Raw genomic sequence first — 14,257 nt, forward strand, 5'->3', positions numbered from 1 at the left:
AAACAAATCCCAGCCCTTGGGGCTCCTTGGGGTGAAAGCATTTACCTCCTACTGAGACGTGTGGTCTGTCTTTTATACAGATGATGTGTGAATAAAGGGAATCTCGTGGGACGTCTTTTTTTTTTAACCTTAATTTCTTTCTTTTTTTAACCTTAATTTCTTTTTTTTTTAACATCTTTATTGGAGTATAATTGCTTTACAATGGTGTGTTAGTTTGTTAGTTTCTGCTTTACAACAAAATGAATCAGTTATATATATACATATGTTCCCATATCTCTTCCCTCTTGCGTCTCCCTCCCTCCCACCCTCCCTATCCCACCCCTCCAGGCGGTCACAAAGCACCGAGCTGATCTCCCTCGTGGGAAGTCTTAAGCAACTTATCTTAGAGCAGTAATATTTGGAAACAGCAGGCAGAGGGTAGAGTGGGCTAAGGTATAGGGTCAGGAGACAAGGGGGTGGTGGATGGGTGCCTGGTGACTATGGTATTGACATGCTGATACCCATGTATGATCACCAACTCCCCACCTCCCTCTCCTCTCAGGACAGCTCGTTCACTGCTGCATCCCCAGCACCTCCAATGGTGCCCAGCACGTAGTAGGAGTGTAGTAACTGTCCACCGAATGACTAGATGGGTGAATGAATGAACCACCAGCTCCCAATACAAGCGCCTCCTCTGGCTAATGTACCCAACCCGCATCTCATCCTCCTCAGACACAGCCTGACACTTTACTCCCTGCAATGGCTCTAGGTCGCACAGCCCCCTGCATCTCTGGAGCATACCTACTATATGCGGGCCAGAGTGGGGGCAATGGTCCTGGACCCATTCCTGCAGAAGAGAAGGTGAGCTTCAAATCACTTGAAAGACCCTTTGTGAGTGGACCCCTGTTCACCTCTGTGTCATCTCCTCTTCTTTCCCTTCTCACCCTGGAAAATGCAGCCAGACAAAAACACCAGGTTCCCCTTTTCCCCTGGGCCTTCCAAACTGCATTATTGGTTGGAAGGGAGAAAAAAATAGTAATTATGCAGTGGAAAAATTGGGGAAAACTCTGACGGGTTCAAAATTAACATCACCACCGAGGGACGGATGGCCATCACCTGTGCAGAAGTCTGGCTGAGAAGGCACAACCTTAATCCAAACACAAGGGAACAGGGGCAAACCCGAAGCAGAGACTGCTGTCTTAGCCGTTTTGGGCTGCTGTAACAATTTGCCATAGACTGGTGGCGTATAAACAGCAAAGGTTTATTCCTCACCGTTCTAGAAGCTGGACGTCCAAGGTCAGGATGCCAGCAAAGCTGGGTTCTGGTGAGAGCGTCTTCCAGGTTGCAGACTGCTGACTCTCCCTGTGTCTTCACGTGATGGAGAGCAGAGAGGAAGCAGGGTCTCTCTTGTCTCTGATAGGGGCACTGATCCCATTCGTGGGGCCTCCACCCTCACGACCTCGTCTAATCCTAATTACCTCGCAAATGTCCTGCCTCCTAAAATACCATCACATTTGGCTAAGGTTTCATCATGAATTTAGAGAGGACACAAACATTCAGTCCATAGCAAACATATTCTTCAAAAATGTCAACATGATAGAAAACAAATAGAGTCTGTGGAAATGTTCTAGGTTCAAGAGGACCAAGGAGATTCGACAACAAAAGGCAATACCCGACCTCGGATTGGATCCAACCCAATTGGAATATGGACAGTAGATTAAAGTAGTCTCTCAATGTGAACTTAAGGAAGTTTGCCAACTGTACTAAGGTTATAAGAGAATGTCCCTGTCCTTAGGAAGTACACACTGGGATGATTTCCAACTAAAAAGTTTAAAAACTTAATACAGGAAGCATATAGACAAGAGGAACCGAGTGGCAGGTATCTGAATGTTTGAGAATTTTCACAATTAACGATTCTTTTAGAATTTAGACTGGAAAAAAGCTTCCCTGGTCTTATCCTGAATTTCTTACAATGCTGCCCCAGATGCGTCTACACCACAGCGCTTTCCTTTCCAGTGACTTTTACATGTTCTTCTATATGGTTTTCTACATTTCCTGTAAAGTACTACATACTTATGTAATGACAAAGCAAAGTTCCATTTTAAGAACACTCTTCAGATGTTCCCTTTAGGTGGATTGGCAGCTGGTCCCTATCCACATGTGAGGTTAGCTAAGTGGTGGAGGGGAGGGGAGGGGAGGGGCTTGAGGCCTGAAGGAGTGACCCTTCCATCTGTCTGTCCATCGAGGGAGCAGGGCAGTCTCTGTCACGGCCTCAGACCCCACCCAGCCACCAGGAAAGCTCTCCTGGGCCACGGCCCAGCCCTGACCGTCAGCCTCCCCGTCTCACACGTTCCTTCCATCAAGTTCATTCTGCTGTAGTACGGCTGCTTCCCTGCACCCTGAGGCTGGCCTGGAGGATCGATTTAATAACTGGGAAGCAATGAAACCTTGAATGCACGTGCGGTGTGTGCAGCCAGCCTCTGGCCATCACGGGATGACACAATTAAATGCGACTGGTACGCTGAACCCAGGTCAGGGCACCTATCGGCGTCCTGGGAAGCCCTCTTAGCACCACTTGGAGATGGCAGCTCAGTGAAGGCAGGCACAGGGGAACACTGGGGGAGAGGCCTTCCACCCTGAGACTGGACCAGAGGCCCGTGACCCTGGGTGTTTCAGCCCCCAGGGAGGTGGACAGAGGCTCATGAAAGTCCACATACTGAGTGTCGAGAGGCAGTTTATGCTACAATTCTGACTGTGAGAAATAGCGCGTTATTTTATTTTATTTTTAAAAATTAATTCATTAACTTTATTTATTTATTTTTGGCTGCGTTGGGTCTTCGTTGCTGCGCGCAGGCTTTCTCTAGTTGCAGCGAGCGGGGGCTACTCTTCATTGCTGTGCACGGGCTTCTCATTGCAGTGGCTTCTCTTGTTGGGGAGCACGGGCTCTAGGCATGCGGGCTTCAGTAGTTGTGGCTTACAGGCTCAGTAGTTGTGGCGCATGGGCTTCGTTGCTCCGTGGCATGTGGGATCTTCCCAGACCAGGGCTTGAACCCGTGTCCCCTGCATTGGCAGGCGGATTCTTAAGCACTGCGCCACCAGGGAAGACCACCCCCCCTCCCGATTTTTTAATGTGCTTTTAAAACTTGAAAACTTCTCCTTTTGTAGGTAAAATTAAACTGACTTCACGTTCCTACTTGCCAGCAAAAAAAATCAGTCTTGGGCATTGCGGTCACAGAATTCAGGATGTGGGGCAGGGGGATCATGTCCACCTCTTTGGCGGGTTGGGGCAGGGGAGGCTCCTGCTCTCCGGGCAAAGCCATCATAGGCCTATACAGACTCTTTGTGCAGCTTCTGAAAGGTTCCCTCCTGGTAGCGGTAGCCTCAAGGACACACAACTTAGGAAGTTGTCTTCCAAGAAAAGGGCATCGCTTCCTCCAGGCAAGAGGGATTTCCACCTTCACTTATCCCTTAGCTTCACCCCACCCCATCTTTCCTGCACAGACCGCGTAGCAGTGCGCTCTGTCCCTACCATGGGGCCAGCACCTGCGCCAAGCTTGGGATGTTGGGGTCTTTCCAAGCCGGGGGGCCTGGTGGCCCCTCCCTAGGTGCTCCTTGTAGCAGTTCCCTCTGGACGCTGCGAGGAAGAGGGCCACCACCCGCAGAGCCTTCCAAGAACTTCACTCGTCAGCCTACGAGGTCTCCTCGCCCGTGCACACCGCTCCGCCCCATTGCTCCTCCCCTTTGGGCACTTTCCTCCATCCCGTTCCCTTGGGACAATCCCAGGGAATTGCCCTCAGTGGGCTCCAAGACGCAAAATTTGGCATCTCTTGTCGGGGATCAGAAAAAAGATTCTAACACCTGTCAGCATGATTCTTGTTACTATATCATCCTATTACACGGATGGTGGAGAGTCTTAAGCCCTTGGCAAGTCACGTGGGCAATGGAGGTGGTTTTAGAAAATCCTGGAGCTCGGGGCTCCCAGATTCCAGTAGGTTCTCCCAGCACGTTAAATGCAGTGAGTTCTGAACCAAACACGTCCTTTCCCCAAAGCTCCTCCTCTTTCCATTTCTCCCATTTCTGTCAATGCCACCACCATTATTGTCACCCAAGCTCAGCACTTGCGCCATTTTCTACTCCTTTCTTTCCTTTATTACTGCATGTAACTGGTACTCGAGAGCCTGCCCCCCCTACACCTCGTGATCGCCCTCCAGGATAAACGATGGGTCAGCCTTCTCACTGGTCTCAGCTGTCATCTCCATTCCATTGGACTCATTGTTTCCAGTGGTTTGACTTTGATTATGTCACTTCCCAGCTCCAAATCCTACAACTCCCTTGATCTTCCTAATAAAATCCAAATGCCCTGATGTAGGTTGGAAATGCCCTCTATTCTCAATACCTTGTTCCAGTCTTCTTTCCCACTTACCTGTTATGGATGACCTATGCTCAGCTAAACGGGGGGATTTGTCACTCCCCCAAACCCACCCTGATCTTTTCTTCCTTGAATCTTTTCCTTTAGGATTTTCCCTTTGACTGAAAAGCCACTCCGCCTGCCCAAACCCTGCCCATTCATCAACGCCCAGTGCCAGTATCACCTCCTCCTGGAAGGTGGAGGCTTGATTTCCTTGGGACTCCTCCGTCTCCTGGGCTTCCTGACCGCTTCACGCGCCTCTCGTGACCCCTCTCACACACTGATCTGTATTGGCCCCCGGGTGCACATCTCATCTCCCTTATGGGGTTGTGAGGTCTGTGTTGCCGAGTTAGTGGGGGGCTGAGGAACAGGCCAGGTGAGAGGGTGATGCGGGTGCTGATGCAGGGCTGGAGAAGAGGGAAGGATGCAAAAAGTGAGGCAGAGACAAAATCACTGGAGGTACCAGGAGAGGGCAGAAGTGGCCCAGGTGACTGAGGCTTTGGTGCCTCTATAGACGCAGGGAAATGGAGAGGGCAGTTTGGAAAGAGGACTTTAGTTTGAGTTTATCCTCCTGGACCCTGTGCCAATTGCCTCCTGGGTATTTGGTCGCTGAGTGGAGCCCCCAAAAGGTGGTGTTGCAGAGAAAAACTGCTGGGTCCTGGTCTCAGTTTCCCCATTAAACTATTTAAGCAAGAGAGCAGGGGTTACACTTGCTATTCAGAAGAACCAGGTTCTGGAGATCCTGGAGAGCAGTCTAAGCTAGAAGCCACCCACTTCTACCAAAATTGCTCCCTTTAAAAATGCTTTGGATACTTCTGGTCATGTATTTGGACTGATAGCTAGGTGCTACTATGTCTTTAACAAATGACGGTGAGAGCAGCAGCGTTAAACCCACTGCAGGATGTGAGCGGGAGCCCTGAGCTGGTTAATCCTGACACCGCCCCGGGAGGCTGTCCTTTCAGGGGGTCTTTTTTCACAGCCTTCATTGTCAGGAATCAGTTCTTCTGTGTTCTTGGCATAAAGAATGGTTCAGCTCCAACCTCTCGATCCTAATATCCTTCTCCCACCGTTGCTCTAATTCCGAATTATTTTCTCCTTTGGGACCCTTGGTTGACCTGGCAGTTTCACTCAGTTCTTTTGAATGGACTTGATAGAAACTCATTTCATCAGAAACCAGGATGTGGCCCTCTGAGCCACATTGGAATCAAAGGCAGGGAGGTATTTATTAGAGGTGGTCATTACTATCAAACCCCCGTCCTGGCCTGAGCAAGGCCAACAGGACACTCAGCTGCTGTCTCAGAGGGCTGTCCTCATCCAGACTGCGTACCAGCTCTCCTGGGATGCGGGGGGATACGGGGGCGGGAGCAGGGGTTCCAGTCCCTGGCTGTGGCTTGAGGGGTCCTCATTAGGATTGAGTGGTAAAGAGGTCCCCGTGTGAGTAATGCTGGTTACTTCCCTTCCAGTGAAATCCCACAGCCCCGCGTGGCCCCCACACCTCGCACTTCGCTGAGCAAACAGGCACTAAGGAGGGCCTGGCTTAGAATCTCCAGCACTGCTTATAAAAAGGGTGGCGTGTGGAACGCCTACTTCAAAGTCACTGGTGGAGTTGCTTGGAAACACAGATTCCTAGGTCGTGTTGGCAGAGATTCTGACTTCTTAGGTCCAGAGTAGCCCAAGGGAATCTCAGAATTACATCTGCAAGGGTGAGAGCGGAAGTGAGACCCTGACGGTGGTGACGCAGAGAGTCTGGTGCTGATGAAGCCTGGGCTGCAGATGGGCTCAGGGAGTGATGTCAGGTTTAGAGCCATCCCATCACAGCTCATTCGAAGTCCGTGGGACCCACCGGGTCTTCCTCGCTTGTTGTTTCTTCAGTTCTCTATTTGATCCCGGGGAAGGGCTGGGGGAGGTAGTGTCTGAGATAAAAGGGAAGCCACACCCCTTCCATCACGAAGGGAGAATAACGATGATGATAATAAGGGCCAACATTTACACAGTGTTTATCGTGTAGCAGACCTCGTGTTTAGTGCCTTACGTGGCTTCTGACGTTTGATCATTTTAACAAGTCTCTTAGGAAAGTCCTATGATTATGCTCATGTCTTAAATGAGGACACTGAAACCTCAGGGGTGAAGAGCCCAGCCATCCACACTGTAGGGCAGGGGGTGGGATGTGAGCCCGGGCCATCTGGCTCTAGGTGGCGAGTGGTCCTACTCTCCTCTGGGTGGTCCTTAGGAATGTTCTGGCCCCAGCCGTCTCTCTCAGCCTTGCTCCGAGGTAGGAAGCTTGCGTGACAGGGGCCTCTGTGTCACTGAACACCTGGATTACACGTGTGGCCAGGTGGCACCATCTGTCACAAGCTCCCAGAGCAGTGAAGGGTTTTCCGGGATGCCGATCACTTTATCGTTGTGATAACAAGCTCGAGCCCAGGAGCAGAGACGGGATTTCTCAGCTTCCTGCTTGTCTGTCACGTATCAGCAGGACATTTTTTCCTCGACCCCCATTGTAAACTGGGAATTAAAACAGATGTGGCTATATTAATTGACACTCTCCCTTTAATCAGCCACATTGCCGGCAGTGCTGTGTTCCCCGTGATCAACAGATCACCCCGCTGCGGAACTTGCCAGGACCAGTTGCAGAATGAGAAGGCAGAAAACCTTGTTCAAAAAGCAGGAAAAAAGCCCTGTTCAAGGTACTGAAAGAGAAAGCTTTTCCTTTCTTCCACAGTCTCTTTTGATCTGTCATAGTATTTTTCGTTTGCCTTTTAATGACATTTTAAGTAAAGAAAAAAGAAAACTTGTTAATTAACAATCTAAAATTATTAGCATAAAGTTTACCATTCACCTTAATATTATATAATGACATTTTTTTGCGGGGGGGTCAGCCATGGAGCTTGTGTGATCTTAGCTCCCGGACCAGGGATTGAACCCAGGGCCCCAGGAGCGACAGCACCAAGTCCTAACCACTGGACCACCAGGGAATTCCCTATAATGACAGTTTTAAATGCAACTATAAGAGCATTTAACCCAGATGTAGAATCACCAAAAATCACACGCTTTGTGTTTCACAGCTCTTACATGCATGTGTATTTGATTTTTACCAGAACAGTGGCAATAATACACAAAAGTAATGCAGCTCTTTTCATTTCACTTCTTGATACACGTGCTTTCTACCAACACCCTTTACCTTCTGCTTACTGATGAGTAAGGAAGGGCTGAACAGAAACAGATCTAGGGATTGCCCTATCTTTCCCTTCCTTCTGTGTCATCACTTTGGGATGAGTGGTTGGCTGATTCAGGGAATTCTCCTGTATAAGAAAGGATGTGATAGGGCTTCTTGGTCATTTGTGTTACTTAGAACACCCCTGCCTTCTGTCTGCGTTTGAAGCAAGTTCTGGTTCAAATGAAAAAGGTGGCCTCTCAGGGTTGTCGGTGCCCCTGCTCACTCAGTTGAAGACGTGACACACTTACTTTATATTCATTTTGAGTCTTACTGAACGTCCACACCCGTGGGCCCAGCAGAACTGGAGAACACAGCCAGGAGAGGCAGCCACACTCAGCACATGTATCTGCTCACACCTGTGCTCCATTGTCCCATCAGACTTCACTTACAAAGTACAGATTCAAAGAAAAATTCATTGAGAAATTCAAGACCGCAACAGAAGAGCAGTAAACCAAGTGCAAGGTCCTCCTCAGCACAGGACCCCATGTGACTGCCCAGGTCGTGTGCCCAGGAAGCCGGCTCTGATGATCAATAAATATTATAGCTAATTCAGAGGAGGGTGGTTTGAGGGGAGGAGTGAAAACTGGGGCAAATCAGTCTGCATGCCTGCCCTTTTTTTTGGCATTTCCTGGAAGTAAAGGTCAAGATTGGCATGAAGGGCAACTTAAGGGGGCTTCTTGAAGAAGAGGGATGACCCCTGCCATGTCCATCTCTGCTTGGAGAATTAGTGTCAGAGCTTGGATTTAGTGGTGTGGCTGTGAGGTTCCTAGCTGCAGACACTTGCAGCCTCCAGAGGTGACTGAGACTCACAAATAGATCTGAGATGTTTGACAATCTGAAACTGGAATGGACCTAGTAGATTAAATTAATTAAAGTGGGTTTAGGACTTCCCTGGTGGTGCAGTGGTTAAGAAGCCTCCTGCCAATGCAGGGGACATGGGTTCTATCCCTGGTCTGGGAAGATCCCGCATGCCGCAGAGCAGCTAAGCCCGTGCGCCACAACTGCTGAGCCCGTGTGCTACAACTACTGAGCCTGTGCTCTAGAGCCCACGAGCCACAACTACTGAGCCCATGTGCCACAACTACTGAAGCCCACACGCCTAGACTCCGTGCTCCCAACAAGAGAAGCCACCACAGTGAGAAGCCCGTGCACCGCAAGGAAGAGTAGCTGCCACTCGCCACAACCAGAGAAAAGCCCACATGCAGCAACGAAGACCCAATGCAGCCAAAAATAAAATTAAATTAAAATTAACTTAAAAAAAAATAAAGTGGGTTCAGTGTAAGTAATAGAAAACCCAACTCAAAGTGGCACAGATAACAAAGGGATTTATTGGTTCATGTCAATGGAACGTCCAGGGGTAGTTCGGCTTCATGGGTGGTGTGATTCAGTGGGTGACGGATGCCACTGAGGTCCTAGTTACTTTTTGCCTCTCCACTTTGCCTTCCACGTGTCAGTCTCATCCTCAGGCTGGTTTCCCTTCTCGGTGTCAAGATGGTGGCCAGCAGCCCCCAGAGCAACTTGCTTTCTCACCAGTGTCCAGGGAGGGAGAGAAGCCTTGTTCTTGGAACTTCTGTCAGAAGAGTGAGAAAGCTTTTTTACCTTTCTCTCAGTCAACCTCCCCTTGAGTATCCTTGGCCCAGAACGAGCCAAGAGCCCATCCACCAACCAGAAACATATCCAGTGAGTGCAACTCTGCCAGTAACTTAGGGCTAAGCCTCATGTCCTTCTCAAAAGCCCAGGGGGAGTCAGCTTGTACCAGAGCACATAAACTGCATAGGAGAATGGGGAGGTGGGGAGGTGGGGAGACCAGAACAAAATGGGGTGATTACCTGGAGAGGACGGACTGGAAGCTCAGGAGGCTACCATGCCATCTACCTCAGAGACCCTCTCTCTGCTCTCAGGGCTGGCGCCTGACCTAGCAGAAAACATACATGTGTGATGCTGTCTAAACTTTAAACGTGGGCACAGGAGTGCCGTCCTACCCAAGAGACATTCAAATTCGTAATTAAAAAAATTGCTGACCAAGCAAAACCTATATCTGCAGGCCATTTAACAGACAAGGAAACCAAGAACCAACAAGGGGAAGTAATTGCCTAAAATCATAATGGTTGCTGTATAGTGAGCTTGTGTGTGCATCTGCTAACGCACGTTACAGAAGAGAATGATGAGGCTTCAGGGAGGCCAGCTAATTCTAATTCGCTCAAAGCCACACAGCTAATGAGGGACAGAGGTGGGATTTGGACACAGATCTATCTAACTTGCGTGCCTCTGTCCTTTCCCAGTGCCAGAGGTGAATTGGTTGCATGAATAGGAAGAAAAACCCCAAGCCAGTTCAGAGCTCTGTTCCACTGTGTATCAGTAAGAAGTTGTAGGAGACCGTCTAATATATACTACGGGATATATAATCCATAAATAAATGGAAGGGAAAAAGACTTTGTGAAGCAGATTCCTTAAGTGATAAAGCAAGTTGTCAGTGAACCTTATGCACGGTAGGGAAGAGCCATCTGCAGTGGGTACAGGCTCCCAGGAAGCACAGGGTAGATGCCGCCTGGCTCCGTGAACGCCGGTGGCTTCTGGCATCCTGGCACTGGCAGAGCAGCAGCTTATGAACTCCTTTTCTAGAAGCTGTCAGTCTTTGGAGAGGTCGTGCAGGAAATCTGGGCCTTCGAATTGGCAGCCTGATCAGAAGAGACATTCAGCTATCTCAGAGATGCAAGTCCTGGCGTGCACGCCCTGCCTCTCCTGCGGAAGCCCCAGGCAAGCGGTGACCTCCTCCCCCGTCTGCTGCCTTGAGAGAAGGGCAGATTTCACGGAAGGTGTAAGTAAAGTGCAGCGGAAAGGAAATGAGAGTCTCTGTGTTCTGACCCGGCTCTCGCTCCTTCCCTTACAGCCTGCTTCCTGTTTCTGCTCTGCACTTCCATGGCTCTCCTGCTGTCCGTGGCCTTCCCGGGCGAGCTGGCCTCTCAGCTGCTGGATGCCCCAGGCCAGCCATGTCCGGCCAGGACGATGGTACTCCATCATTAAACATAAAGTGTGCGATGGGACTTCCCTGGCGGTCCTCTGGTAGGGACTCGGCGCGTTCACTGCGGTGGCCCTGGTTCAGTCCCTGATCGGGGAACTCAGATCCCGCGAGCCTTGGGGTGTGGCCAAAAAAAGACACAAACAAAAACAAAATGTGCACTAGGAAGAGCTGGCCAGGCTGATGATTTGCAGACACACGTGAGTCACACAGAAGTACTTGCTGAATGTTTTAAAAAGACGGAGTTCTGGGACCTGCCCTGGGGAATACTGCTGCAGTATGTCTGCGGTGAGGACACATCTGCTTTTAAAACTCTGTCCCTAGATGATTGTGGTACCTCTTGCCCAGTTTGGGAGCCCCCGGGCGAGAGTTTTCCCAAGGACCCTTCCCAGTTCCTATGCTCCCACGTGGATCAATATGAAAAACGAATGTCAGGCTGTGGTCATTGTCGGCGCTCTGTACATTCTTTTGCTGAATGAATGAGTAAATATTTCCATTAGTCACATATATTAAATGATCTCAATTATCCAGAAGTATGAAGTTTGAGGAAAGGTTGAGGAGGTGGGCAACTCCTTGAGTAGCCAAAAATCGTTTTCACGTCAGTGAAATTAAACTCACAGCCTTGAATGTTGCTGATGGGAGCCTCCAAGCTCTGCACGTGGAATCTAGCTACGCCTGTTTACAGAGAGGTCTAGCAAGCATGGTGCTCTAGGCTCCGAGTTCATAGCATATTGGAGCAGAAATTAAAAGGGCATCGGAAGGAAAAAAAAAGGACATAGGAATTGTTGCAAACAAAAAGCACCAGGTATTCAAATAGCTTAATGGGGATGGTGTTTCCTTTTGGGGTGATGAAAATGTTTTGGAACTAGATACAGGTGATCGTTACACATCATTGTGAATACGTTAAATGCCACTGAATTGTTCCCTTTAAAATGGTTCTTCGTTTTTTTTTTACATCTTTATTGGAGTATAATTGCTTTACAATGTTGTGTTAGTTTCTGCTGTACAATAAAGTGAGTCAGCTATATGTATACATAAATCCCCATATCCCCTCCCTCTTGAGCCACCCTCCCACCCTCCCTGTCTCACCCACCTAGGTCATCACAAAGCACCGAGCTGATCTCCCTGTGCTATGCAGCAGCTTCCCACTAGCTAGCTATTTTACATTTGGTAGTGTATATATGTCAGTGGTACTCTCTCACTTCGTCCCAGCTTCCCCTTCCCCCTCTGTGTTCTCAAGTCCGTTCTCTATGTCTGCGTCTTTATTCCTGCTCTGCCGCTAGGTTCATCATTACCTAAAATGGTTCATTTTGTGTTATGTGAATTTCACCTCGATTTTTTAAAAAATCGACAATACTAAACCCAAAAATGAATATAAAAACAGTACTCTTAGGTTTGTAACAAGTGAAAGCTGACAGCTTGATAGGAAATAAAAGAACAAAATAAAATTCTCAAGTTTGCACAGAATTCGTATAGCCAAGTAGTCTGGGGCGATCTAGTGTCAGGGCAAACAATTCAGCCAGTTCAGCAGGCCCTGAAGCTGTCATCATTATAGGGCAATTTGAAAGTGAACATTTATTATACGGCTCCCCTTTATCAAGAAGAGTTACAAGGTGTCAGGTATACCCTGCTTAAGAGTTCCCCGTAAGAAAATGTCCTATGCAAAAATCTACTGGTAAAAGATAGATTTTTTTTTAATCGAGTAAAAAGTAAGCTTTTGGAACCTGTGATTCAGTTATCTGAATAATGAACTTAACCAAAACAATTCACTCGCTAACGTGGCTGCATAAATGAGGCAAGATCCCACAAGGCCAATTCCCATAGCGGTATATTAAAATCGCTACATCCGCTGCCTGCAGTGGGTATCAAGGAATTACCGCTAAATTGTTAATAGAGTGTCCATTTACGGTGATGAACAAGTTTTGGAAATAAAGAGTGGTGATGGTTGCACATGTTTGTGAATGTAATTCGTGCTACTGAATTGTACACTTAACATGGTTAAAATGGCAAAAATTTTTGTTATATATACTTTATCACAATACAAATATTTAAAAATAATTTTTAAACTTCCATAATATTGCCTCCCCCCCCCGCAAATCACTACATCTGGTAGTTTTACCAACTGTACTGGGGAGAATTCTAAAGCCTGAAGAGGGTAATTGTGGTACTGCAGGTCAGTCAGAAAGAAAATCTAGAGGTCCCAGGCAGTGCACGAAGCACACCAGGGAAAGATGCTTTTATTACATTTATTAGGGTCCTTTTGAGCCATCTGTGTGCTGATTGGCTCTGCTGCGATCAGCAGCTGTTTTTATTCATTAGCAATGAGCAGGTGTGTAAGTCATTACTCATGTTCATTTCACAGCTGGACTTTGAATGGAAAAGCAGCTCCTACCCAACAACTCTGGCATCAAGTACTGATATTTAAAGGTCTTTGAGCGAAAAGGTTTTCTTGAGGCTTGGAAAGTACTTCCATCTAATAATGGCTTCAGCGAACATCAGAGATCTCTATAGAGGCAGGCCTCTGTAGGCTGATGATTGGATCAATGTGTGTATTTGATTTTACTCTGATTTCACCCTGAATTTGTAGGTCTCTCTATACCTAGAAATGTTTATTCATTTCAATGGAATACGGTATAGTCATAGAAAAATGCTTTACTTCCTCTGTTTAAGTACCAAGGCCTTCGTGGGAAATAAAATGTCAACTCAAAGCTAAAACTTTCAATGCCATTTAATCAGAATTTTTTTTTTTTTTTTTTTTTACCACGGCTGTTTTGCTTTTTCATTTTGGAAAAATCGTTTAATCCAAGAATCATACTTCCACTCATTTCATAGGGATTGTCACATGGACCAACCAAATGTAAGAAAGCCAAGTTTCAGGACTTCCCTGGTGGCGCAGTGGTTAAGAATCCACCTGCCAATGCAGGAGACACAGGTTCGAGCCCTGGTCCGGGAAGATCCCACATGCCGCGGAGCAACTAACCCCGTGCGCCACAACTACTGAGCCTGTGCTCTAGAGCCCACGAGCCATAACTACTGAGCCCACGTGCTACAACTGCTGAAGCCCACGCGCCTAGACCCTGTGCTCCACAACAAGAGAAGCCACCGCAATGAGAAGCCCGTGCACCGCAACGAAGACCCAACATAGCCAAAAAAAAAAAAAAAGTGCATGATATATGGTTTTAAATAAAACATTGAAGTGCCATTTTAAGTACTTTATTGACATTATATCACACAGTACTTTACAGGTGGCCTAACTTATGAAAATTAAACATGTAAATATTTTATTCTCCAAAATATGGATAAAAAGTCAGAGTGCTTTTTTTTAACATCTTTATTGGAGTATAATTGCTTTACAATGTCGTGTTAGTTTCTGCTGTATAACAAAGTGAACCAGCTATACGTATACATATATCCCCATATCCCCTCCCTCTTGGGTCTCCGTCCCACCCTCCCTATCCCACCCCTCTAGGTGGACACAAAGCACCGAGCTTATCTCCCTGTGCTATGCGGCTGCTTCCCACTAGCTATCTGTTTTACATTCGGTAGTGTATATATGTCAGTGCTACTCTCTCACTTCCTCCCAGCTTACCCTTCCACCTCCCTATGTCCTCAAGTCCATTCTCCACGTCTGCGT

General features: G+C 47.7%; 2 long non-coding RNA genes across 3 annotated transcripts; one reads left to right on the forward strand and one right to left on the reverse strand.

The window, feature by feature from the left end:
- Positions 1-8,909: 8,909 nt before the first annotated feature.
- On the reverse strand, positions 8,910-10,190 carry LOC109550231 (uncharacterized). Its single transcript, XR_002176662.1, has 2 exons — positions 10,084-10,190; positions 8,910-9,519 (listed from the first exon to the last, which is right to left on the reverse strand). It is a non-coding gene; the product is annotated as an uncharacterized lncRNA (long non-coding RNA).
- A 497-nt stretch (positions 10,191-10,687) lies between these two features.
- LOC141277035 (uncharacterized) lies at positions 10,688-13,713 on the forward strand. 2 transcript variants are annotated; one of them, XR_012327641.1, is made up of 2 exons: positions 10,688-10,823; positions 13,456-13,713. It is a non-coding gene; the product is annotated as an uncharacterized lncRNA (long non-coding RNA). The 2 variants fall into 2 exon arrangements; XR_012327642.1 differs by having other exon boundaries at positions 10,740-10,911.
- Positions 13,714-14,257: the final 544 nt, after the last annotated feature.

Source organism: Tursiops truncatus, chromosome 18 (assembly GCF_011762595.2).
Source record: "Tursiops truncatus isolate mTurTru1 chromosome 18, mTurTru1.mat.Y, whole genome shotgun sequence".
NCBI classification, from domain to species: Eukaryota; Metazoa; Chordata; class Mammalia; order Artiodactyla; family Delphinidae; genus Tursiops; species Tursiops truncatus.